This window comes from Phyllobates terribilis, unplaced genomic scaffold, assembly GCF_046119375.1.
Source record: "Phyllobates terribilis strain yellow unplaced genomic scaffold, ASM4611937v1 Scaffold_1__5_contigs__length_1240528914, whole genome shotgun sequence".
NCBI classification, from domain to species: Eukaryota; Metazoa; Chordata; class Amphibia; order Anura; family Dendrobatidae; genus Phyllobates; species Phyllobates terribilis.
The window spans coordinates 954,148,401-954,173,196 of NW_027362761.1; the positions used below are offsets into that span (position 1 = coordinate 954,148,401).

Below are 24,796 nucleotides of genomic sequence, written 5' to 3' on the forward strand. Positions count from 1 at the left end.
AAGACCAAAAAAATGGTCATTTTTGAAATTATAAGCATTAGCAGGTTATTAGAAACTGAAATCAAACAGTTTTCAACTCAAAACTTTATTCTAGGTGATGTTACATTTTCACATAGGACCCCTTGTTCGAAAGGAGCTTCTGAACTCTCTCGTCCATTGAATTTGTCAGGTTTTGGATGGTTTCTGCTTCAATTGTTTTGCATGAGGACAGAATACCCTCCCAGAGCTGTTGCTTAGATGTGAACTGCCTCCCGCCATCATAGACACTCCTTTTGATGATGCTCCAGAGGTTCTGAATGGGGTAGAGGTCAGGGGAGCATGGGGGTCACACCATAAGTTTGTCCCCTTTTATGCCCATATCAGCCAGAGATGCAGATGTTTTATGTGCAGCATGAGATGGTGCATTATCATGCAAAAAAATGATCTTGCTGTGAAATACACGGTTCTTCTTCTTGAACCATGGCAGGAAGTGCTGTTTGAGAAAATCCACATACATTATGGAGTTCATCTTTAGCGCCTTCAGGGATCCTAAAGGGGCCGACAATCTCTCTCCCCATGATTCCAGCCGAAAACATTACTCCACCTCCTCCTTGTTGGCGCTGTAGCCGTGTTTGCGTGGGGTGTCCATCAACCAGCCATCCTCCACTCCATCCATCTGGACCATCGAGCGCTGCACGGCACTCATCCGTGAACAAAACAGTTTTGAAATCAGTCTTCATGTAATGTTTAGCCCACTGGAGCCGTTTCTGCTTGTGTGAAGTGGATAGAGGAGGTCGACAGGATGGCGTATGCACAGCTGCAAACCTCTGAAGGACCCTGCATCTTGTTGTTCGGGGGACGTTGGAGGCACCAGCAGCTTCAAAAACTTGTCTGCTGCTATGACAAGGCTTTTTTGCCGCTGCTCTTTTAACCTGACGTAATTGCCTGTAGGAAAGAGTCCTCAATTTGCCCTTATCAGCACGCACACGTGTGTACTGTGAATCAGCTACATACTTCTTGATTGCCAAGACACTTCATCCTGATCATCGCACAATGTTGATTGTAGTCATGCCTTGACCTAAACACTCCACAATTTGTTGCTTCTCAGCAGCCGACACATCCTTTTTCTTTCCCATTTTGGCAGAAAATGTAGGCTGCTTAATAATGTGAGACAGCCTTCTTAAGTAGTCTTGCCTTTCATTGGACACACCTGCCAAACTAATTATCACAGGTGTCTGCAATTGCTTACAGTGATATAAAGAGCCCTGACACACATCACCATCAATGAGTTTAACTGACAAACAAACAAATTCTTCCCTTATCACTCCTAAACACTTTTTGCATAATAATTTGGAACACAGTGTACATGTGCTTTTCCACAAAACACCAGTGGTTCACGTAGTGAATCTTACAGTTCTAACTTGCCAACCGTGGTCTGTATGGAGTTGTTCAATAAAGGGCCCAAAATTAAGATAACATAGATGGGAGAGGTCTCTATGAATAGGAATTCCTAAGTATTTGATACCCTGTGAGGGCCAGGCAAAGGGAAAGTTGGACTGGATGGAATCCTATATGGATTTGGGGAGGGAGACATCGAGGGCCTCAGACTTCGCTGCATTGATTTTAAAATTTGACCATGTAACAAAGTGATCTATTTCAGCCATAACAGCATGGATGGATATATGTGATTGAGTGATATATACTAGGACATCATCAGCAAATAGAGAGCACTTGTACTCGGTGCCTCCCACCTCAATCCACCTAATATTGGGTTATGGCGAATTGATGAGAGCAGGTGCTCCATCACTAGGATGTATAAGAGAGGGGACAGAGGACATCCCTGCCTTGTCCCATTGGTGATTGTGAAAGGTGATGAAAATGTTCTGATGCACCCCCTGGGCCTTGGGACACCCGGAGCCGGACCCTTTTTGGTGGATGCTGGTGGTTGTAGTCTTCGTGGCGGCGACCCGGTTCCGTGGCTCAGGGTGGTCAAACCAGTGGCGGAACTATTTATGTGGTTTTGATGTTTAAATGTCCGACTACGTCACCCGTGGATTGCGGTCAGAGTGAACCGCCGCTGCAGGGCAGACCGCTGAGGCTGGTGTTGTGGGTGCAGCAGAGCGTAGCATAACTCCCCACGGGAGGAGTATAGCCTCAGGGCAGTGTATGCGGAGGATGGGGGTGATGGTGCAGGGCAGCAGCAGTAACGACACGGAGTCAGTGATGCAGTCCAGGGCCTTTACTCACAGTTCTAATTATCCAGACCACGTCTGCAGGTAACGGCTGCCCACGTCGTACTGTGCTCACCAGGTGAGGGGCTCAGACAACTCCCATATAACTTTGGAGCGCTTCACAGGACCCCCTTTGTGTGTCCTTTGTCTGGCCTTTCTTACCAACCCTTCTGTCCGGCTGCCTCGGGCCTCCTCTTGGTAAACTTGGCGCCAGTTTCCCTGACCCTATGTGGTGCCTTCCTAGCGGGTGTAGCGAGGGGCTGCGCCACATAAAATGTCAGAGCCTCCGGTTTCTAGCTGAGGGTCGTTTCCTGCCTCCACTAGTTTCGGGGACCGGTCTCCCCCTTTGGCCTGACCCCTCCACGCAGGTGGATTCGGGCGTGCGGTGGCGACTCGCCCGTCCGCACCCCTGGGATCCCTTCATTCCTCGTTCCTGGAGCCTTCTCCGCTCCTCTTCCTTCCTTCTCCCTCTTCCAGGCCTGGGCCTCTGTTACTAGGCCCGCCTCCGGAGCAGAGCTCATGCAGAGCCCCTGCTCCCTGCCACTTCTGCTCAGACTTCTCTGCACTGAACTAAGATGGTGCCCACCTTTTATACTCCCTTCTCAATGCACCCAGGAACTGCTTCCTCCCTGCTCCTGCACTACAGGGTTCCCCTTCCTCAGTGTTCCCTCCCTCCACTCCAGCCAGGGATAGGGACTGTCGTGCCCATCTCAGAGGCATATTGGTCGCCCTGCCCCACGGCAATGTGGTGTAATGCATGCAGGTGTCGGGTCCTGATCCACACTCCATCCTTACCTGAGAGTTGGATATCACACCTCTGGGTGAGGTGCAATACTTCTGTAGCAACCGAGCCCTCAGGGTGCTACAGTTCCATTTATCTTCAGCCTAGGTGATTGTGATACAGGGCTGTGATTTTGGCTATAAAAGGGTCCCCTAGACCCCTACCCCAAGCTTTTTAAGAGAATCATATATGGCGTGCCAGGAGACTCTATGGAATGCTTTCTCAGCATCCAACGAGAGTATCTAATTACAAATTTTTAACTGCATCTAGCCCAGGAAATACTTTGTGCCTAGTAGCAGTGTCTGCTAGTCAGCGGATTATCCCGGCTGTTAAGCAAGCTACACCACCTGTAGTTTGGACACTTAATTTTTTCAAAGGAAATGCTTCGGGACCACGGGGTACTCAGTGAAGAGCATCAGGAGGCACCCCAAGGCATAGGGGCTGGGACTGGCAGTAGGATGCCTTGCGGTGGACAGCCGAGCTCGATCCTTATAAAAGCTTTTTAACTGCAACAGCTTTAGTGGACGCTACTGGAGCTGGAATTACGCGGCTGCTGGCATGAGACTTGCCCTCCAATAGATCCTTGTAAATGGATTTAAAGTGTATTCATTCAAATTAGAGAGACAATTTAAATTAAAAAGCTTAGAGCTGCCTCCACCACAGGGGAGCTCGCTCGACCCATCAGCGGACAGGCACCAGTATTGGGAGAGGGGGGCTGGCCGTCAGGGTTCACCGCGGCTCTGGCACAAACCCGGCGACACGGAGGTGGCACGGGCAGGAGCGGACTGAACGTGTCGGCTTCTCACTTTTTGGATTTTAGAAGGGCATGACATGCCTATATTTGTGTCTCCCCCTCCTTTTACTCCTCCACCTCTTTTCTTTTCGCATGACTGTATGTACTTGTCACTTTTCCATGTGTTAGTTGTGTCTTCTGAGCAGTTTGTCAGCTTTTGGACACCTTTGAAGGTGTTTTCTATGTGTTTCTGACGCGCCCCTGGGCCTTCTGTGTCGTGCGGCATCGCGCGCACGGGGGCTTACCCAGAGCCGGATCAGATGGGGGTAGTAGTCTCGTGGCGGTGACCCGGTCCGTGCCCAGGGAGTCAAACTAAGTGGCGAGTCTATTAGCAGTAGATGTTGGATGACTACGCCACCCGTTGAATGCAGCTTTGGAGCTGCCGCTGCAGGGCAGACCGCTGAGGCCGGTGGAAGGATGGTGCAGCGGGGATGGTATAACCCCCAACGGGAGGGGTATGGCCTCAGGGCAGCAGGTGTAGATGATTGGGGTTGTGATGGTGCAGCAAGGAGAGTCAGAAACGTATGGTGCAGTTTCAGGGTTTTTACTCACAGATGGTACTTCAGTCACTTCGGCCGGGAGTGACCACCCGAGCCGTACTGCGTTCACCAGGTGCGGGACTCGGCTAACCCCCAGGCAGTTCCGGAGCGTGGTCCTGAGCTCCCCTCTCTCTCTCTCCTTCTGCTGGCCGTCCCCACCAGGGATCCACCTTTGTCCGGCTCCCTCGGGCCTCTTGGTGGTTAAACCTTCTCTGGCTTTCCTGACCCTACTCGTGGTGTGCCTTCCTGGTGGATATGGTGAGGGTCGTGGCAAAACTTGACCACGACCTCCGGTTCCTGGCTGAGGATCATTAGCCTCCACCAGTTTGGGTTCTGGTACCCGTTTCCTCCAACCCTTCACCCGGTAACTTGTGGGATCTCAGGGTTCCCTCTGGCTCTGCGTCTCTGGGCCTTTCTTCCTCCTCTCTCTCCACTGCAGGCTTGGCCCTGGAGCTGGGCCCAGCCGGAGCCACAGCTCCCCGTCAGCCCTCCTCAGACTGACTGACTGACTGTCTTACTCACCCTGTCCTAAGATGGTGCCCACCATATATACTCCCTCTATGTGTGAGCCCAGGTGACTAGCACCCAATGGGCTCCTATCTCTATGCCCAGAGCCCCTCCCCTATCTGCCCCTACACTACTGGGATGTTCCACCCCCCCTCCCACTCCAGCCAGGGACAGACACTGTCATACCTGCACATTCACCTAGTGGGAGTACCATTGATCTGTCCCCCGGAAATGGGATGAGTGTAGTGCATGCAGCTAGCTGAGCTCAGTCCCACACTCCATCCTTACCCGGGAGTGGAATACCACACCTCTGGCTCGAGGTGCACTACCCCTGTAGCAGCCGAGTCCTCGGGGTGCTACATTCCCCCCTGGTAAACCACAGCACGTCCTCGGGCTGTAAAAGAGCAAAACATACAAACATACAAAAAATTTTTAAAGTGCACTTACATATAAGATATTTTAACTTTCACTCATCCCTTTATGGGAGGTACTTTTCTCTTTTAACGTTACAAGTATAAAACATTACGAACACACACATTTATAAAATATCATTAACTCTTTTAGCATAATAAAAACTTTTTCATAAGAAACATTCTTGATCCCTGGCCACCGTGCAACTTGTGACCAGGTAAAGTGCAACAGTCACTTGTAGAAAAACAGTTTTTCTTTAAAACCGGTAGGGGGCGCTTTAGAAAGCGCAACTATATACAGGGTATGGCCTCTCTCAGTCCTCGGCCAGGTAAAGGGAAAGAACGACCGCTCTCAGTCCTCGGTCAGTGGGAATAGGGGAATGGCTGCTCACAGTCCTCAGCCTGTTTAAGGATAGGGGACGCAGGTAACAGTTCACACTTGTCCCAACGGGGAACTCACTTTACTCTAGCAGCATGACAAGTACCTTACGGGTAACTATGTACAGTTTCACTTTACCGTACTTCAGTAACGGCGTCCTCCTGCTCCTTCCTGAGGGTAATCTCCAAACCCGTCCGGGTCCTCTTGAGTGAAGCCGATGAGGTTTTCTCCAGTGGGGTCCCATGCGAACTGCGCCTCCTCCAACGGAAGTGGGGTGATCTTGGCGGGTGCCGGAGCCGGAATCAGGGGCTCACACAGGGGCCCTTCCTTCCGGAGTCGGGGATGGTAGTACTCCGGTGGCCACTCAAAGGGCTGCCCATCCGGGCAAGCATGCTGGGCGAACAGGTCTTCACCCAAGGGCAGGACTTTGAGGGTTGAGGGCGCGGTGATGGCAGCGGCGCCCGGATTCACCAGGCCTTGTGACCAGGCCGGTGGCACCTTAAAGGTGAAGGGCACTGCGGAGACGGCGGCGCCCGGGGGTACTCGACCTTGCGACCAGGCCAGTGACTTGGTGGAGATAGAGGGCTCTGTTGGAACTGCGGCGCCCGGAGGTACTCGGCCCTGCGACCAGGCCGGTGGCGTCTCCTGCTTGGCCGCGCTCAGGGTTGAGGTGCGTGACGTCACAGGGGGCTTGGCCGCGGCTCCTGCTTGAGGCCTAGTCTGGAGCGGTGGCGGTGCAGCAATGGGCACGGTTGGTGGGATTTCGGGCTCTGCGACGGGGAGCTGGGGCAGGCTTACGGTTGCTGGGCTTGGGGTAGTAACGTCCCCTTTACCTGCCTCCGTCTCTTCAGCTCCTTCCACGGCGTCGTCTCCGGCCTTCATCCCTTCCGCACCGGCTTCAGGGGCAGGCGTGCTCCTCGTTGCGGGTGGTGTCCTTTGCTGGCGGGTTCCAGCCTGCAGGGCCATCTCTCTGCTCCACTCAGCTAGTACTTCTCGCTGTACTCGGGCCATCTTCCGAGCCAGGCCCTCCAGCGCGGTCCGTGCATGCTCCCGATCTTTGGGGAGCTGTGCCAGAATCTCCACCAGGCCTTCTGGGGTGGCGGCCTGCAGCAGGCTCCTGACCATCGGGTCGGTGCTGCCTGACTCTCCCTCCATCTCCGGGTGCGAACTCTCCAGACTCCTCCAGGCTGCACCCATCCTCACTCTTTTGTTCTTGATCCGCCCACACTGAGGGTGGTCCCGGGGCAACTTGGTGATTGTCAGTTCCAGGGGCAGTCCCCCCACGCTGATGGACATCTCTATCATTGCAGTCTCTGCTGGTGGGGGCGGTCTTTGCTTTTGGCGCTCTTCTGGGACCAGGCCCACGATGGGAGGTAGTCTCTTGCCACCCTCTGGCACGCCCATAATGGCGTCCGCTCTGCCAGGGCGGGAAATCTTCACAGATGGCGGGAACCATCTCCCAATGGCGGGAAACTCTGTGGATGGCGGGAAAAAACTGCAGATGGCGGGCAAACGGCGGGAAACGATCCGAGATGGAGTCCGATGGCGGGGACCCTCCGGAACCGGCGGGAGACTTCTTCTTACGGTACAGATAAACTTTTCTTCAGGCACGCAGTACCCGGTGGTGGCGGGCACGTGATCCTGCCGACTACGCCAAAGTTGACGCGCCCCTGGGCCTTCTGTGTCGTGCGGCATCGCGCGCACGGGGGCTTACCCGGAGCCGGATCAGATGGGGGTAGTAGTCTCGTGGCGGTGACCCGGTCCGTGCCCAGGGAGTCAAACTAAGTGGCGAGTCTATTAGCAGTAGATGTTGGATGACTACGCCACCCGTTGAATGCAGCTTTGGAGCTGCCGCTGCAGGGCAGACCGCTGAGGCCGGTGGAAGGATGGTGCAGCGGGGATGGTATAACCCCCAACGGGAGGGGTATGGCCTCAGGGCAGCAGGTGTAGATGATGGGGGTTGTGATGGTGCAGCAAGGAGAGTCAGAAACGTATGGTGCAGTTTCAGGGTTTTTACTCACAGATGGTACTTCAGTCACTTCGGCCGGGAGTGACCACCCGAGCCGTACTGCGTCCACCAGGTGCGGGACTCGGCTAACCCCCAGGCAGTTCCGGAGCGTGGTCCTGAGCTCCCCTCTCTCTCTCTCTTTCTGCTGGCCGTCCCCACCAGGGATCCACCTTTGTCCGGCTCCCTCGGGCCTCTTGGTGGTTAAACCTTCTCTGGCTTTCCTGACCCTACTCGTGGTGTGCCTTCCTGGTGGATATGGTGAGGGTCGTGGCAAAACTTGACCACGACCTCCGGTTCCTGGCTGAGGATCATTAGCCTCCACCAGTTTGGGTTCCGGTACCCGTTTCCGCCAACCCTTCACCCGGTAACTTGTGGGATTTCAGGGTTCCCTCTGGCTCTGCGTCTCTGGGCCTTTCTTCCTCCTCTCTCTCCACTGCAGGCTTGGCCCTGGAGCTGGGCCCAGCCGGAGCCACAGCTCCCCGTCAGCCCTCCTCAGACTGACTGACTGACTGACTCACTCACCCTGTCCTAAGATGGTGCCCACCATATATACTCCCTCTATGTGTGAGCCCAGGTGACTAGCACCCAATGGGCTCCTATCTCTATGCCCAGAGCCCCTCCCCTATCTGCCCCTACACTACTGGGATGTTCCACCCCCCCTCCCACTCCAGCCAGGGACAGACACTGTCGTACCTGCACATTCACCTAGTGGGAGTACCATTGATCTGTCCCCCGGAAATGGGATGAGTGTAGTGCATGCAGCTAGCTGAGCTCAGTCCCACACTCCATCCTTACCCGGGAGTGGAATACCACACCTCTGGCTCGAGGTGCACTACCCCTGTAGCAGCCGAGTCCTCGGGGTGCTATATTTCTATGTGCTTTTGTTTGCCTGCCATTTGTTTTAACGGTGTTCGAAGGTGTTCGACGAACAGTTCGACGAACAGTTCGGCGAACACACGGGTGTTCGACGAACCGAACCCAACTCGAACACTACGGGGGTGGCTCAACACTAGTAAAGAACCCTTTCCTATTTAGCTGCCTGAATCGCCTTTCTTTCACCTGTAACGAGTGCCCCCTGTCCTTAGTATGGTCTTTAGAAGGAATAAGTCATGTGCCAGTACTTTGTACTGACCACACATATATTTGTACATGTAAATGAGATCTCCTCTGTCTTTTTCTAAGCTAAACAAGCCCAACTTTTTCAATCTCTCATCATATGAGAGGCCTTCCATCCCTTGTAATAATCTAGTTGCCCAACTTTGACCTGACTCTAACTTCTGAATATCATTTTTACAATGTGGAGCCCAAAACTGGTTCCAATATTCCAGATGTGGCCTCACCAGTGATTTATAGAGCAGTAACAATACGTTGGGATCACAGGATTTTATCTCTCTTTTTATACACTCTAACATCTTGTTTTCTTTTGCAGCTGCTGCTTGACATTGAGTACTGCTGCTGAGCTTACTTGTAACCAGAATACTCAAGTCCTTCTCCTGTTCTGTAGTCCCGAGTATACTCCCATTTAATGTATATGCAGCAATAGGAATACTCCGCCTTAAGTGCATTACTCTACATTTATGAACATTAAATCTCATTTGCAAATGTATGCCCATTCAGTCATCTTATTCAGATTGTTTTGCAATATTTTAATGTCAAGGTTAGATTTTAATATCGTACATATTTTAGTGTTGTCAGCAAAAGACTGACACTTTACTCTCAATCCCATCCACAAGGTCATTAATAAAGAGGTTAAAAATAATTGGTCCTATCATAAATCCCTGTGGCACCCAGCTGCTGACCATTTAGAGAACGTACCATTTATGACAACTTTTTGTTTCCTATCATTTAGCTAATTCCTTACCCAACTGCATATAGTTCCCCAAGTCCTTGCTTCTGTAGCTTCAGTATAAGGCTGTTATGTGGTACAGTGCCAAATGCCTTTGCAGAGTCCAGATAAATCACATCAGCCGCATTACCAACATCTAGATTTGCACTTACCACCTCATAGAACCCCAACATGTTGGTTAGACACGACTTATTCTTCATGAATCCATGCTGAATGTCATTTATTATATTATTCTCTGCAATATATCTCTGCAGGTCATCTCTTATGATGCCCTCAAAAACTTTGCAGACTACTGATGTTAGACTTACCGAACAAGGTCGCCTGGATCCACCTTCTTACCTTTCTTAAATAATGGTACCACGTCAGCTATCCTCCAATACTGTGGCACCAACCCTGTTACAAGAGAGTCAAAGAAGATGAGATACAGCGGTCTGTGAAATACTGAGCTCAATTTTCTCAATATCCATGGATGAATGCCATCTGGGCCGGGGTATTTTTCAATGTTTAATTTGCTCAGACGCAGGGGTACTTCTTGTGTTAAACTAGTTATTTCAGGGGGTGAACTTTGATTTTTGCCTTGTTGAACGATCCCTGGAACAGTCAGTTCATTGGTGAACACGGATGAAATGTACCTGTTTAATATCTTGATATTATCGTCTTTTAGGGGGCCAATACATCCTTTTTTTTCTTTTTGCATTGATGTATTTATAAAATGTTTTGGGATTTATTTTAATGTCGCTGGCGATTTGTGTTTTAGTAGATAACTTTGCTAGCTTGATTTCTTTTTTACATTTCTTATTGAGAAATTTACTCCTGAAATGCTATTTCTATATTCTCGACCTTCAAGAATGCCCTTTGTTTTTGTCTTATTAAAGTTTGTACCATTTTATTTATCCATAATGGTTTCTTTTTATTCCTGGACATTTTGTTACCAGAGGGTATAAGTTTTCTACAGGAGTCTAGTAGTATTTCCTTAAACATGCCCCATTTATGTTAGGTATCCCCAGTTACCATGACATGGTCCCAGTCTAAACGATTAAGCACTTCCCTTAATTTGTTGAAATCAGCTTTCCTAAAGTTCCAGGTTTTTGCATTTCCCCTTTGAAATGTTTTATTGAATTTATATTGAAACTTACCATATTAGGCTATGTTCACACACGTTGTGTTTTGCTGCGTATTTTTCAGCAGATTTTTATGCAAATTCTCAGCTGCGTCTTGCAGTACCAGCAAAGTGTATGAGAAACCAGAATTCTCTGTTCACACATGTTGCTTTTTTTTTGCTGCGTATTTTCTGCCTTTCTTGTGTTTTTGGAAAATAGAGCATGTCACTTAATTCAGCATTTTTTCACCCATAGGAAGTAATGGGTGGTGAAAAAAATGCTGAAAAAACGCAGCTAAATTTTTTTCAGCATTTTTTCAGCATATTTGATGGGAAAATATGGGTTCTATTTTGTGATTAACCATCTTGTCTTGGACATTGAGATGGTTGTTTGCATTGGGAGAGTTTAAATAAATTAGTGATGTGTACAGTTTTAAACATTAGCTGACCTACCTGTGAGATTGAACAATACATGTGGTCCAGTGAGGTGTGAAATTGAATAGTGCCTGTGCAAACTGAATGGCAGACCCCATAGTGTGAAAGCAAATAGTGTCATACAAACTCAATGCATTGCCAGTGTCTAAACTATTCATGAACAATTCACCTCCCCCACTATGCCAAAAACAGAATGAGATTTTTTTTTACAGAACTTTATGTACATGCATGAATAGAGACAGAAGGACAGTGAAAAAAACGCTGAAAAAATGCATCTGTTTGAAGCAGCTGTTTTCTTGCCAGAGAAAAGTTGTCAACAGATTTGCAGCAGCTTTAGCTGCAGAAAAAACACATTTGTGAACATAGTCTTATGGTCACTGCATCCCAAATGCTCCCTGACTTGTAGATCTGAAATTGTATCTGGTCTTTTTGACAGAACCAGATTCGGGAGATTATCTCCCCTCTTTGGTTCATCTACCAGCTGGGAGAGGCAATTGCCCTGAACTGCGGATAAGAAATTGCAGCTTTTAGCACAGCTGGAAGATTCTATGTCCCATTGAATGTCTGTATAGTTAAAATCCCCCATAATAAATAACCTATTATTATTTTGTTCTTCTTCTTCTTCTGCACAATTCAGTCAGGAACTTTCCGGTTATAAATGGCAGTACATTACTTCCATTACATGTTACACCAGTCTAGCAAACCATTATTGGAACCTCCATATTCCACTGTGGGGACCGCCCTGGTCAAGGTGTGTCTTAATGGCCTCACAAAGCTAGCCTCAATTCTCAGTTGATTTGAGTGAACCTCACTGGCTGAGGTAGGTCAGTACAACTCCTCACTAGTACTTTTAAAGTACATTTGATGAGGGCCACATGCTCCTTGCTGTGCCACTGCATCTTCAGCTCTCTGTAGGAGAACTCGTTTTCTAGCCTGGTCATATTCTGCTTTATGATCCTCATGCCTGGCTACACTCTAGCTTCTTATCTAGTATACATAATTATTTGCTTAAGACCCGCTTGCATTAGATAAGTAATCCTTTCTTCCGCTGAGTCCTTGCTAGACCCCCTGTCTGAGATAAGAAATCATGCTACTGACGCGCCCCCTGGGCCGCGCGTGTGTGGGGATACCCGGAACCGGACCCGTTGCGGATGCTGGGGGTTGTAGTCCTCGTGTGGCGGGGACCCGGTCCCGTGGCTCAGGGTAGTCAACTCAAATGGCAGTCTGTTTATGTGGTTTTGATGATATTAAATGTCCGACTACGCCACAAGTGGATTGCGGTCAGGATGAACCGCCGCTGCAGGGCAGACCGCTGAGGCTGGTGTTGTAGGTGCAGCAGAGTGTAATACAACTCCCCACGGGAGGAGTGCAGCCTCAGGGCAGTGTATGCGGAGGATGGGGGTGATGGTGCAGGGTAGCAGCAGTAACGACACAGAGTCAGTGATGCAGTCCAGGGCCTTTACTCACAGTTCTTATTATCCAGACCACTTCTGCAGGTAACGGCTGCCCACATCGTACTGTGCTCACCAGGTGAGGGGCTCGGCCGACTCCCAGGTATCTCCGGAGTGTTTCACAGGGCCCCCTTTGTGTGTCCTTTCTCTGGCCTGTCATACCCCGCCAGTGACCTCGCTTCTGTCCGGCTGCCTCGGGCCCTCTCTTGGTAAACTTGGTGCCAGTCTCCCTGACCCTATATGGTGCCTTCCTAGCGGGTGTAGCGAGGGGCTGCGCCACATGAAATGTCACAGCCTCCGGTTTCTAGCTGAGGGTAGTTCCCCGCCTCCACTAGTTTCGGGGACCGGTCTCCCCCTTTGGCCTGACCCTTCTACGCAGGTAGATTTGGGCGTGTGGTGGCGACTCGCCGGTCCACACCCCTGGGGTCCCTTCTTTCCTTGTTCCTGGAGCCTCCTCCGCTCCTCTTCCTTCCTTCTCCTTCCTTCTCCTTCCTTCAGGCTCCAGCCTCTCTCTTAGGCCTGCCTGCGGAGCAGAGCCCATGCAGAGGCTATGCTCCCTGCCTGTACTAAACTTCTCTCTGTCTCTAAGATGGTGCCCACCTTTTATACCTCCCTCTAGGTGCACCCAGGAACTGCTCTCTCCCTGCTCCTGCACTACAGGGTTCCCCCTTCCTCGGTGTTCCCTCCCCCCACTCCAGCCAGGGACAGGGACTGTCGCGCTCTGCTTGGAGCATATTGGTCGCCCTGTCCCCCGGAAATGTGGTGTAATGCATGCCGGTGTCGGGGTCCTGATCCACACTCCATCCTTACCTGAGAGTGAGATATCGCACATCTGGTTGAGATGCAATACCTCTGTAGCAACCGAGCCCTCGGGGTGCTACATTCCCCCCTGGTAAATCACAGCACGTCCGCGAGCTGGAACAGAGCAAAAAACAATACAAATTAGGACATGCAAAAGTAAAATTTTTTTTTTTTTTTTAAACAATCAACTGCATATCACTTCCCTTTATGGGAAACATTTTCTCTTTTCACCATTATAAGCGCACTTTTAATATCACGGGAACTCTTTTTATCAAACATCATGTAAAGCATCATACAAAGCATTTCGGTATATAAAACTTTTCATATAAAACGTCTTCAAGTGGACTCTCTTGTACTGGCCGCGGTGCAACTTGCGACCAGGTGTCCATTTTTCAATAAGGTGTAAACTTGCAAACAGGTAACAGATGAACATGAGGGACCCGTTCGTAAACCCTCAACGAAGGCCCTGGGGTGGCTGCAGGGCGTAGCTGATCCAGATGCTGGACCTCGTCTTCGGCCACCTCTAACGGGTTTTTGTTCTGAGGTCAGTTGTTGTAGTTTCATATAAAACCAGTAGGGGGCACTTTAAGAAGTGCAATTATTTACAAAGTTGACCGCTCCCAGTCCTCGGCCGGATAGTTCACAAAAGTTGGCTGCTCCCAGTCCTCAGCCGGATACTTTTCACAGACCCTTTTCGGGTAACTTTCAGCACAAACAAACAGACAACAGTCAGGCAACAGTCCCCGTCCGGGGTGAACTTTTTCTTCCTGTACCCTAACGGGCAACTATGTACAGTGCAATCACATTTTCCTTTAATAGCGGCGTCCTCCTTGTGCACGCTCTTCCTCCTCGTCATACTCTTCAGACCTGTCCGGGTCCTCTGGGTAGTAGTGCTCATGGTAATATTCTTCTTCCACCCTCTGGACATTGAGGGCATACCACCCTCGCAGGCCTCGATGTCGGGTGTAGGACACCAAGTCCCCCGGATACAGATCCCGTCCCCGGTGACCCTCAGGCAGGTGGCTCTCCACGTCCCTCCTATTAACAAAGAGGTCCGTGTCTGTGGTAGGGTACCGGATAACCCCCCACCCTTTCTCTTGGTGGAACTTTACCACGGTCCCAGCAGTTTTAGGACCGCATGCAGCTTGGGGGTTTCAGCGGGTTCGTGTTTTCTCCTCCGCGCTCCGGGCCTGCAGCTGCTCCCTCTTCTGGCGCCGCGCCCGCTCTTCTTTCTCAAGCTGCCTGATTTCCTGCTCACAGAACTCCTGCCTGCGAGCTGCTGCCGCCAGCGTCCCCTGCACAAACCCCATCAGATCCTCCCCGGTCTGGTCCCATTCGATCTGGACCTCTTCCTCCGGGAGCTGGGGGATGGCGACTGGCTGTGGCATGGGCAGGAGTGGAGCAAGCGGGGCCTCGGCCTCAGCGGACAGGTTCTTCCACCGACTGGGATGAACCCATCCCTCTGGTACAGGGACCGGCTCTCCATCGGGTCCGGCGAGCTGGCTGTACAGGTCGGTCCCAAGGGGTGGTGGCTTCGGGACCTGGGGCGCACGTGGTTCGGAGGCGCCTGGGGAGGTCAGGCCTTGCGACCGGGCCTGGAGCGGGCCGCTTCCGACCGCACCCGGGGTCAGGGGGCACGGCCTGGGGCTTGCGTGCCAGCGGCGGGAGCGGGGTAGGCTGCAGCGACGCCTGGAACGTCTGGCTCTGCGACAGAGTCCAGAGGCAGGTTGGTGGCACTAGGGCTGGTGGCAGGGTTGTCCCCCTTACCTGCTTCCAGGGCTGCGCTGCTCTCAGCTTCCGGCCTCCGCTCCTCGTCCTCAGGGGCTGGCTCGCTGGCCGGTGCTGGCGGCGTCCTGTGCTGCTGGGCCGCGACCCGCCGGGCCATCTCCTCTCTCCACTCGGTTACAGCTTCTCGCTGCGCCTGGACCATCCTCCAGTCCAAATCCTCCAACGCAGTTCGAAGGAACTCCGGGTCTTCTCCAGGGAGCTGCGCCATCAGCTCCCTGAGGCTGTATGGGGCCGCGATGGCCTGCAGCAAGCCACCCGTCAGGGTGCTGGAGTCGGTGCTGCTCGCCATCTCCGGGTGTGGTCTGCCGAGACTGATCCAAATCACACCCTGCCCCCCGGTTTTCTTCTCTTTCCGCCCCTGCCCCTGTTGGGGGTGGTCCTGGGGCAATCTTCTGACAATCACTCTTAGGGGCAGCCCCCCCACGTTGATGTACATCTCTACAGCCGCACTAAAGGCTGTTGGGGATGGGCTCCTTCTTTGGCGCCATTCTGGGACCTGGCCCACGATGGGAGGTGTCTTCTTGTTGTCTTTTGGCGCGCACATTATGGCATCCGTTCTGCTGGGGCGGGCGCCATTTTCAATACAGTGAAACAGTCTCTTTTTAGGCACGCAGTACCCGTTGGTGGCGGACACAAAATCCTACCGACTACGCCAAAAGTTGACGCGCCCCGCGTGGGCCGCGCGTGTGTGGGGATACCCGGAACCGGACACATTGCGGATGCTGGGGGTTGTAGTCCTCGTGTGGTGGGGACCCAGTCCCGTGGCTCAGGGTGGTCAACTCAAATGGCAGTCTGTTTATGTGGTTTTGATGATATTAGATATACGACAACGCCACCCGCGGATTGCGGTCAGGATGAACCGCCGCTGCAGGGCAGACCGCTGAGGCTGGTGTTGTGGGTGCAACAGAGTGTAATACAACTCCCCACGGGAGGAGTGTAGCCTCAGGGCAGTGTATGCGGAGGATGGGGGTGATGGTGCAGGGGAGCAGCAGTAACCAGACCACTTCTGCAGGTAACGGCTGCCCACGTCGTACTGTGCTCACCAGGTGAGGGGCTCGGCCGACTCCCAGGTATCTCCGGAGTATTTCACAGGGCCCCCTTTGTGTGTCCTTTCTCTGGCCTTTCATACCCCGCCAGTGACCTCGCTTCTGTCCGGCTGCCTCGGGCCCTCTCTTGGTAAACTTGGCTCCAGTCTCCCTGACCCTATATGGTGCCTTCCTAGCGGGTGTAGCGAGGGGCTGCGCCACATGAAATGTCACAGCCTCCGGTTTCTAGCTGAGGGTAGTTCCCCGCCTCCACTAGCTTCGGGGATCGGTCTCCCCCTTTGGCCTGACCCTTCTACGCAGGTAGATTTGTGTGTGTGGTGGCGACTCGCCGGTCCACACCCCTGGGGTCCCTTCTTTCCTTGTTCCTGGAGCCTCCTCCGCTCCTCTTCCTTCCTTCTCCTTCCTTCTCCTACCTTCAGGCTCCGGCCTCTCTCTTAGGCCTGCCTGTGGAGCAGAGCCCATGCAGAGGCTCTGCTCCCTGCCTGTACTGAACTTCTCTCTGTCTCTATGATGGTGCCCACCTTTTATACCTCCCTCTAGGTGCACCCAGGAACTGCTCTCTCCCTGCTCCTGCACTACAGGGTTCCCCTTCCTCGGTGTTCCCTCCCCCCACTCCAGCCAGGGACAGGGACTGTCGTGCTCTGCTTGGAGCATATCGGTCGCCCTGTCCCCCGGAAATGTGGTGTAATGCATGCAGGTGTCGGGGTCCTGATCCACACTCCATCCTTACCTGAGAGTGAGATATCGCACATCTGGTTGAGATGCAATAACTCTGTAGCAACCGAGCCCTCGGGGTGCTACACTACCACATAATCCTGGTTTCCTTCTTTGAATGTGCTATTTGATATATTGTACTCTCCCCTCTTGGCACATGAAAACCTGTTAAAATGCAGGTCTGCATGCAACAGGACCATTGTTCTTTTTTGTCGCAGAGTGCATCTTCTTATAGTCATCACTGTACTTACGAGAGCTTCAATCAGCAAGATATCTTGAGTAAACAGTGTTTACTTCATACTGGTTAAACATGAGATACAATTCAGTGTCACACAGTCCGTGTGCTGCTGACATAACACATTCAGGAAAAAAATAAAAAACAGGAAGTAAAAACAACCAACTGTTGAGAGCTTTCCTCCCACACATTACAGCAAGCATATAACTTTACACACTATCGCCATCTGCTGTCTGGTTAGTATAAAGTCCTCCTTTCACTTATAATAAGTCTTATTCTGTTGTATATGCCAACATTTTTCTTCCGAATACTTCTCCCTATCTGTCTAACAACAGGAAACTGCATCTCCTTGTGCCCATTTCCTGGGCTGGCCTCAATAGTTAACCCTGTCTGCTGCTATCTAACTGTTTCAGGCCACTACAAAGATAAAGCAACATTTGAAACAGTACAATGCATTATATAACCATGAGCTCATCAAGGGGGTGTGGGCAGCTTCTGTACTCCTTTACATTACTACAGGTAGCTTTGGTAGAAGAACAGGGGGATGAAAGCAGGCTCTAAAGGATAAAACCTGCTAGCGGCAGGAGCTGCTTACCTAAGTAATTGACCACTCTGAAATTGCAGGGTGGTTTATAACCTAGGCAATGAGCTGCTATCAGAATTTAAACAGTGGATAATGCCTCAAATTCAGGATAGCCACTCTCACCAGTCTGTACAATGGGTTTGTCTTTAAAATGTAATTTTAATCTGTTTTCTTTTATACATTTCTAAATCTAGAAAGATTAAAGGCACATCATCCATTCTTCCCTTTGAAATCTGAAGATGTCCAGCAGTGCCATCAGTATAGAACTGGCAGAAACCAGCTACCCTATCTACTTTACATAGTCTGTCCAGCAATGGTGTTTATGGAAGAATTGTGGCCAAAAAGTCACACCTTCAAAATGGAAACAAGGACAAGTTATCCACCTATGCATGAAAAAATAGGAACTGGGGTGCAGAAAATTGGCAGCAGATTGTCTGGATTGATGAGTCAAAAATTGAAATATTTGGCTGTAACAGAAGGCAGTTTGTTTACCAAAGGGCTGGAGAGTGGTACAATATTGAGTGTCTGCTGGCAATAGTTAAGCATGATTGAGATTTCTTGCAATTTTGAGGCTGCATTCTAACAAGCAGAGTTGGAAATTTGGTCAGGCTTCAAAGTGCATGCAATACCATCAGGGAGGCATCTGTTTGTATCTAAATTTATTACGCAGTAGGACAACGTCCCCAGACATAAAGCCAAGGTCATTATGTACTATCGTCAGCATAAAGAACAAGCAGTCTTTGTAACATGGTCCGCACAAAGCCCTGTTTTCAATATCATCGAGTGTGTGTCGAGATTACATAAAGAGACAGAAGGATTTGTGCAAGCCTACATCCACAGAAGATCATATCTGTGGTTAGTCCTCCAAGATATTGTGAACAACCTCTGTGCCAAGTTTTTTTTCAAAAACTGTGAATAAGTGTAACCAGAAGAAAAGATGCTGTTTTGAAGGCAAAAAGTGGTCACACAAAATATTTATTTAATAATTTTACTCACTTATGTAGCGCCATTAATTCCACAGCACTTTACAGACATTATCATCGCTGTGCCCATTGGGGCTCACAATCTACATTCCCTATCAGCATGTCTTTGATGTGTGGGAGGAAACCGGAGAACCCTGAGGAAACCCACACAAACACGGGGAGAACATACAAACTCCTTGCAGATGTTGTACCTGTTTTCATTTGATTTATATTTCTCTTTTGTTCATTGACTTTGTATTTTGTTAACTGATAAAACTAAACTATTATCATTTCTATTTTTAAAAGAATTCTTGTTTTGCAGCATTTTTTCCACACTTTTCTAAAAGTTTGGACACTACTGTAATAATATATATTTTTTATTCTGATAACTTGGCATGTAGTTTTTATCAGTACTGACAAGGCATAGGGCGTTTTCACACTGACATGGCAGAGATAATATGTGTCAAAGACTTACTTTTACTTTCCTTACTGTGCTTTCTAAAAATGGATTTCGTATGTTTTTTTAGAAAAAAATTATATTTATACAATAGGCATAAGGAGTCTCTCGTTGTACATATTTAGACAGTATATATTAATATGGGGCATGTACAGAGAGGAATACAGTGAAAGAAATATAAGAAAGGACCAGTTTTTATTATGCCTGAAAAAGACATCTCACTTCTCAACTGTAAGGCTATGTTCACACATGTTGGGTTTTTCTGCTGCAGATTTTTATGCAAATTTTCAGCTGCATTTTGCACTATCAGCAAAGTCTATGAGAAACCAAAATTCTCTGTTCCCACATCTTGTGTTTTTTTTGTTGCGTATTTTGTGCCTTGGTTGGGTTTTTTGAAAATAGAGCATGTCACTTCTTTGGGTGGTGAAAAAAAACGCTGAAAAAGACATGAAGTGTGAACAGGTTTTGCTGCATTTTTAGTGAAAATAAGCAAGTGAAATGTGGCGCCCAGGGGATGGGGACTACTCGGCACTCGGGCCTTAATGCCTGGTCTTGGGGGATGTCGCGGTGGTCGGCTCCAGGGCCCGTACCCTGGGGTCTCTCTTAAAAAAGGGGGAAAATGAAATGTCAAATTTCGTGACGCCACCTGTGGTGTCTGGTGAGGATCACCAGCGCTGCGGCAGTCCACTGAGGCCAGTGTCACGGCAGCTTTGATGGTGTAGCTCCTCACCGGTGGAGCTAGGCCTCAGGGCAGTGATGTTTGACGAGGTGCACGATATGGCGGTGACCCAGCTGGGTCCAAGGAAGGACAGGGAACACACACACACGGTTTGCTTCTGTACCTTTTACTGGTGGAAATGCAGGTACCGTCCGGAGCACTGTAGGGTGAGGGGTGCACTGCAGGACTCTCCTCAGTGAGCAGGTGTAGGGCCTCCTGTTTCTTCGCCGCTTAGTGTTAGTCTCTGGCCTGCCTGGAGCTAGGCCTAACTTAGTCTCTGTTCTGCAGCAGCTGTGGTAGGGCCTTCTGTTGGAGTACACACTCTCTGGTATATGGGGCCTCGGTAACTCCTGAACCTGGTATAACAGTCAGCAGTTGGTATTCCTGGGACATGTAGTTCACCAGGGGTTCTGGTTGTCTTCTGCTGGGTGTAAAGAATCCCTGCAGACTCGGACCCGGTGTCCGGTATATGGTCCCTTGGGTGAGCTGGTAGAGCTCCTCTGCCCCCAATGCTATTCACTCCTCTAGCCTTCGGCCTATTCGGGCCCTCACTAGGCTATACACACTGGCAGTTAGCTGGCTGCCTCTTCTGCTGCTCTCTGAGCGTCAGCAACGCTCCTAGCTCACTTAACTCGAGCTGCTTGAGTCTGACTGAGCTCCACTGCAGACTGACCTGTTTCTCTGTGTCTCACTCTGCAGGAACTGGCTGTGGACTGCAGACTGTTCTGTCTCCACTCACTTCCTGAGGAGAACTAACTAACAGAATGACTCTGCCTAGCTCCACCCTCTGTATTTAGATCCCTATCCGGGCTCCCTCTGGTGGTCTGAGGTAGGGTGGAGGTGTGTGTATGATCTGAGGGCCTCTTGTGGAGAAAACCTGAAATGCACCCCTCCAGGATCTGTGGCTCCATGCACAGCAGGGCGTCACATTCCCCCCTAGTTGAACTCAGCACTCCCGGGCTGAAGCACATTTTGTAACAACAACAATAACAAGCTTCCCTTTATGGGAGGTTAGGACACTTGAACGTTGCATAACCAGAACATGGATAAATATACATATATAGTTCAATGAACAGTAGGCAATGAGCAACCAGAAAGTCCAAGTCTCTTCCGGAGAGGTTGCTCAAAGGGGCACTCAGGGAGTGCAAATATGTACAAATAAAGTCTTTGAGCTGCACATAGTCCTCAGCCACAGAGTTCTTAGATACCCAAGCGGGTAATGGGAAGCAAATAAGTAAAGTGTCCGTTTCACTTGGATTGTCCATTAGACGGGCAAAATATAAGTTGAAGGCATGTAAAGGCAATAAATACATAGCAATACATACGCAGGATAATGCAATAATATACAGTATTATACAATACAATACAATACCCCAGGGGTAACTATCTACATCTGTCGAGGTTTAACTATTTTACTTAGTGTACCTGACAGGGAGTTGACCTTTCGTGCTACATGTAGATCTGCGTAGTGCAGTGGTCTGTGTAGTGTCAGTGTTTCTCTCAGCTACCCTGTTAGTTCTACTAGCGATGGTATTGAAAAACTGCCTTAACCTCGCTACTGGGCTGGCAAGTTCACCATTGTCTGGGCCTTCTTGCTCTGCTTCTGCCGGGGATCCTTCTTCTGGGGATTCTTCCTGAGCAGGCTCTTCTGTGGCACTAGGCTCTTCTGCAGCACTTACAGGTTAAACTTGCTGTGGAGGGTCTTCTGGCTGTTGGAAGAATTGGAGTACTGGAATTATGACTGCTCCTCCGATTTGAGGCCAATCTGCCAGGAAGTCTCCTAAATCAGTATGTATTACTGCTTCATCAGGTTCCTCCGGGAAAATGAGAGGCACTTCTTCTTCAGGTTTTAGCATATCTGGACACAACTTCAGGTGGTCCCTAGATACTGCTGCAGTTGTTCTTCCTCCATCTTTGCTGATCAGACACATCTTCCTGTTGTCAAACCTTGAATTCAACACAGTGTAGGGTTCTCTCTCCCACTGGTCATCAAGCTTGTGGTTCCTCCGCTTCCTTTTCAATACTACTTCTCCTGGTGTGAAGGGTTCTGCTGGTGCACTTCTGTAGTATTGTGTTTCTTGTTTATCCCTCACCCGAGTGAGACTGTCTTCGACACAGGCTTGTACTCTTCTGTACTGCTCCTGTCTGGTCGTGTCCCAGTCTTCAGTGGTCACGTCTGGTTCTGGTTCTACAACACCAAGCTTCAGGTCCATGGGCAACTTTCCTGGTCTTGACCGCATGAGATATGCCGGAGTGCAATTGGTGGAACTTACTGGTAAGTGATTATACTGATCCACTAGGTCAGGTAGTAGGTCTGGCCACTGGTTTCTCTCCTCAAGTGGTAAGGTCTTCAGCAGGTCGATGACAATGTTGTTCATCTTTTCACAGAGACCATTGGTTTGTGGGTGGTACGGTGTGGTTCTTATCTTTTTACACCCGTACAGATGGCAGAACTCTTTGAACAATTCAGCCTCAAAGGCCGGGCCTTGGTCAGTCAGTACCTGCTCAGGGTATCCATGGGGTCTGCAGAAGTATGCTTGGAACATCTTCGCTGCTGTCTCTGCTGTCAGGTCTTTGACAGGGGCTACCACCAGGAACCTGGAGTAGTGATCCACCATGGTCAGGGCATAGGTATATCCTGACCGGCTGGGTGACAACTTGACATGGTCCAGGGCCACGATCTCCAGGGGTCGAGTCGTCTTGATGGGTTGCAGGGGTGCCTTCTGGCTGCTGTAGTCTTTTCTTCTGAGGCTACAGGGTCCACAGTCTCTGCACCACCTCTCAATGGAGCTGCGCATTCCCACCCAGTAGAATCGACACTTCAACAGGGTCTCTAGCTTTTTCCAGCCAAATTGCCCCGCCTGATCGTGGTAGGCCTCCAACACCATCTGGATGTCCATCTTGGGGACCACTATCTACCATACCATCTCGTGGGTCTTGGGATTGACGTACCTCCGGCACAACTTCTCACGGTAGATAAACAGACGGCTCCTCTCGTTCCACAGCTGCTTTGCTTGAAGACGCATCCTTCTCCAGGGAGGAACCTTCTTGGGTTATCAGCTCCTTGATATGGCTGACAACCGGGTCGCTATCCTGGGTCTCCTTCCAGCTGTGGTGAGGCAGGGGGTTTAACGTCTTACCGCGTTGCCTCCTGGAGGCTCGTAGCTCGTGGATCATCCCATTCCGGTGGAAAGCAGGTAATTCAATCTCTTCCAAGTCATCCACTTCTTCTTCTGTGTCTGACTGGTGAGGCATCCTGGACAGGGCATCGGCGTTGGCGTTCTTGCGGCCCGCCCGGTACTTAATTGTGAATTGGTAGTTTGACAGCCGAGCCATCCATCATTGTTCCATGGCTCCCAGCTTGGCTGTTTCAAGATTAGTTAAGGGGTTATTGTCAGTATAGGCAGTGAACTTGCTGGAGGCTAAATAGTGCTTGAACCTTTCTGTGATGGCCCAGAGCAAGGCCAGGAACTCTAACTTAAAGCTGCTATAGTTCTCTGGGTTCTTCTCTGTCGGGCGGAGCTTCCTGCTTGCATACGCGATGACTTTCTCCTGGCCATTCTGCTTCTGACTTAGGACAGCTCCCAATCCTGCATTGCTGGCATTAGTATACAGCAGGAACGGTTGGCTGTAGTCAGGGTAGGCCAGGATCTCTTCGCCTGTCAGGATCTCCTTCATCTCCTTGAATGATTCAGCCGGTTCTTTACCCCAGTGGAACGGGGGATTTCTGCCTTTGGGGGACTGTCCTACCAGGAGGTCTTGCAGAGGCGCTGCTCTCTTGGTGTAATCTTTTACAAACCTCCGGTAGTATCCTATCAGTCCCAGGAACTGACGCACCTCCTTGAGGTTCTTCGGCTCCGGCCATTTCTGGAAGGCAGTGACCTTCTCCAGGTCTGGTGCTACTCCCTCTGGACTGACAATGTGCCTCAGGTACTGTACCTTTCTCTTAATCAGGTGGCACTTGGAGGGCTTCAACTTCATCCCATACTGGGACAGTGACTCAAATACCTCCGCCAGGTGCTTCAAGTGGTCCTCATACGTCTTGGAGTACACAATCACATCATCCAGGTATAGTAACAAGGTCTCAAAGTTGCGGTGTCCTGGGCAGCACTCCATCAATCTCTGGAACGTTCCGGGGGCATTGCAGAGTCCAAACAGCATACTGTTGAACTTGCAGAGTCCCATCGGGGTGGTGAAGGCCGTCTTCTCCCGATCCTCCTCAGCCACAGCTACTTGCCAGTACCCACTAGTGAGGTCAAGGGTGGAAAAGTAATTTGCAGTCTTTAAGGCAGCCAGGGATTCCTCAATACAGGGTAAAGGCTATGTATCTTTATGTGTAATGCGATTTACTTGTCTGTAATCTACACACATTCTCATGCTTCCATCCTTCTTCCTGACTACAACTAGGGGAGCTGCCCAGGGACTACAACTATCCCTTACTACCCCGCCTTCTTCATGTCATGCAACATCTCCTTGGCTTTCTGGTAATGTGCTGGAGGTATAGGCCTGTACTGTTCCTTGATGGGGGGATGGTTGCCTGTGGGGATGTGATGTTGTACCCCCTTAATCCTCCCAAAGTCAAGTGGGTGTTTGCTGAATACCTGCGCGTATTCCTGAACCACCCGGTGTACTCCCTGTTTCTGGTGGGCAGGAGTGGTGTCTGTCCCAGCATGGATCTGTTGACACCAGTCCTCCACCTGGGTTGCAGGGTCATTATCCTCCACTTGGTCTGGGGAGGTTAAGGACTCCGCCGTGTGAATAGAGTTATTATTTACAGTGTAAAATTTGGCAACAGTGGCATAACGTGGTAATCTGACCTCGTCTTCCCCATAGTTGAGAAGACAGACGGGCACCCGCCCATTGCGTACATCCACTACCCCTCTGGCAGTTAAGAGTGTAGGTCTGTGCTCTGAGCTAAGGGGTTCTACTACCGCCTGGTAGCTCTGTCCTTTAAGTCCTATTGCTGCTCTACACCAGATAAGCACATTACCCGCACATTACCAATCTCACCACCGGTCAGCGTCACTTGCTGCT

The 24,796-nt window shown here is 50.3% G+C and overlaps 1 protein-coding gene across 34 annotated transcripts in view; it reads left to right on the top strand.

Annotated features, from left to right (window-relative positions):
- The window catches only part of LOC141155441 (uncharacterized), a 352,337-nt gene that overhangs the window by 123,838 nt on the left and 203,703 nt on the right, over window positions 1–24,796 (top strand). The window lies entirely within an intron of this gene.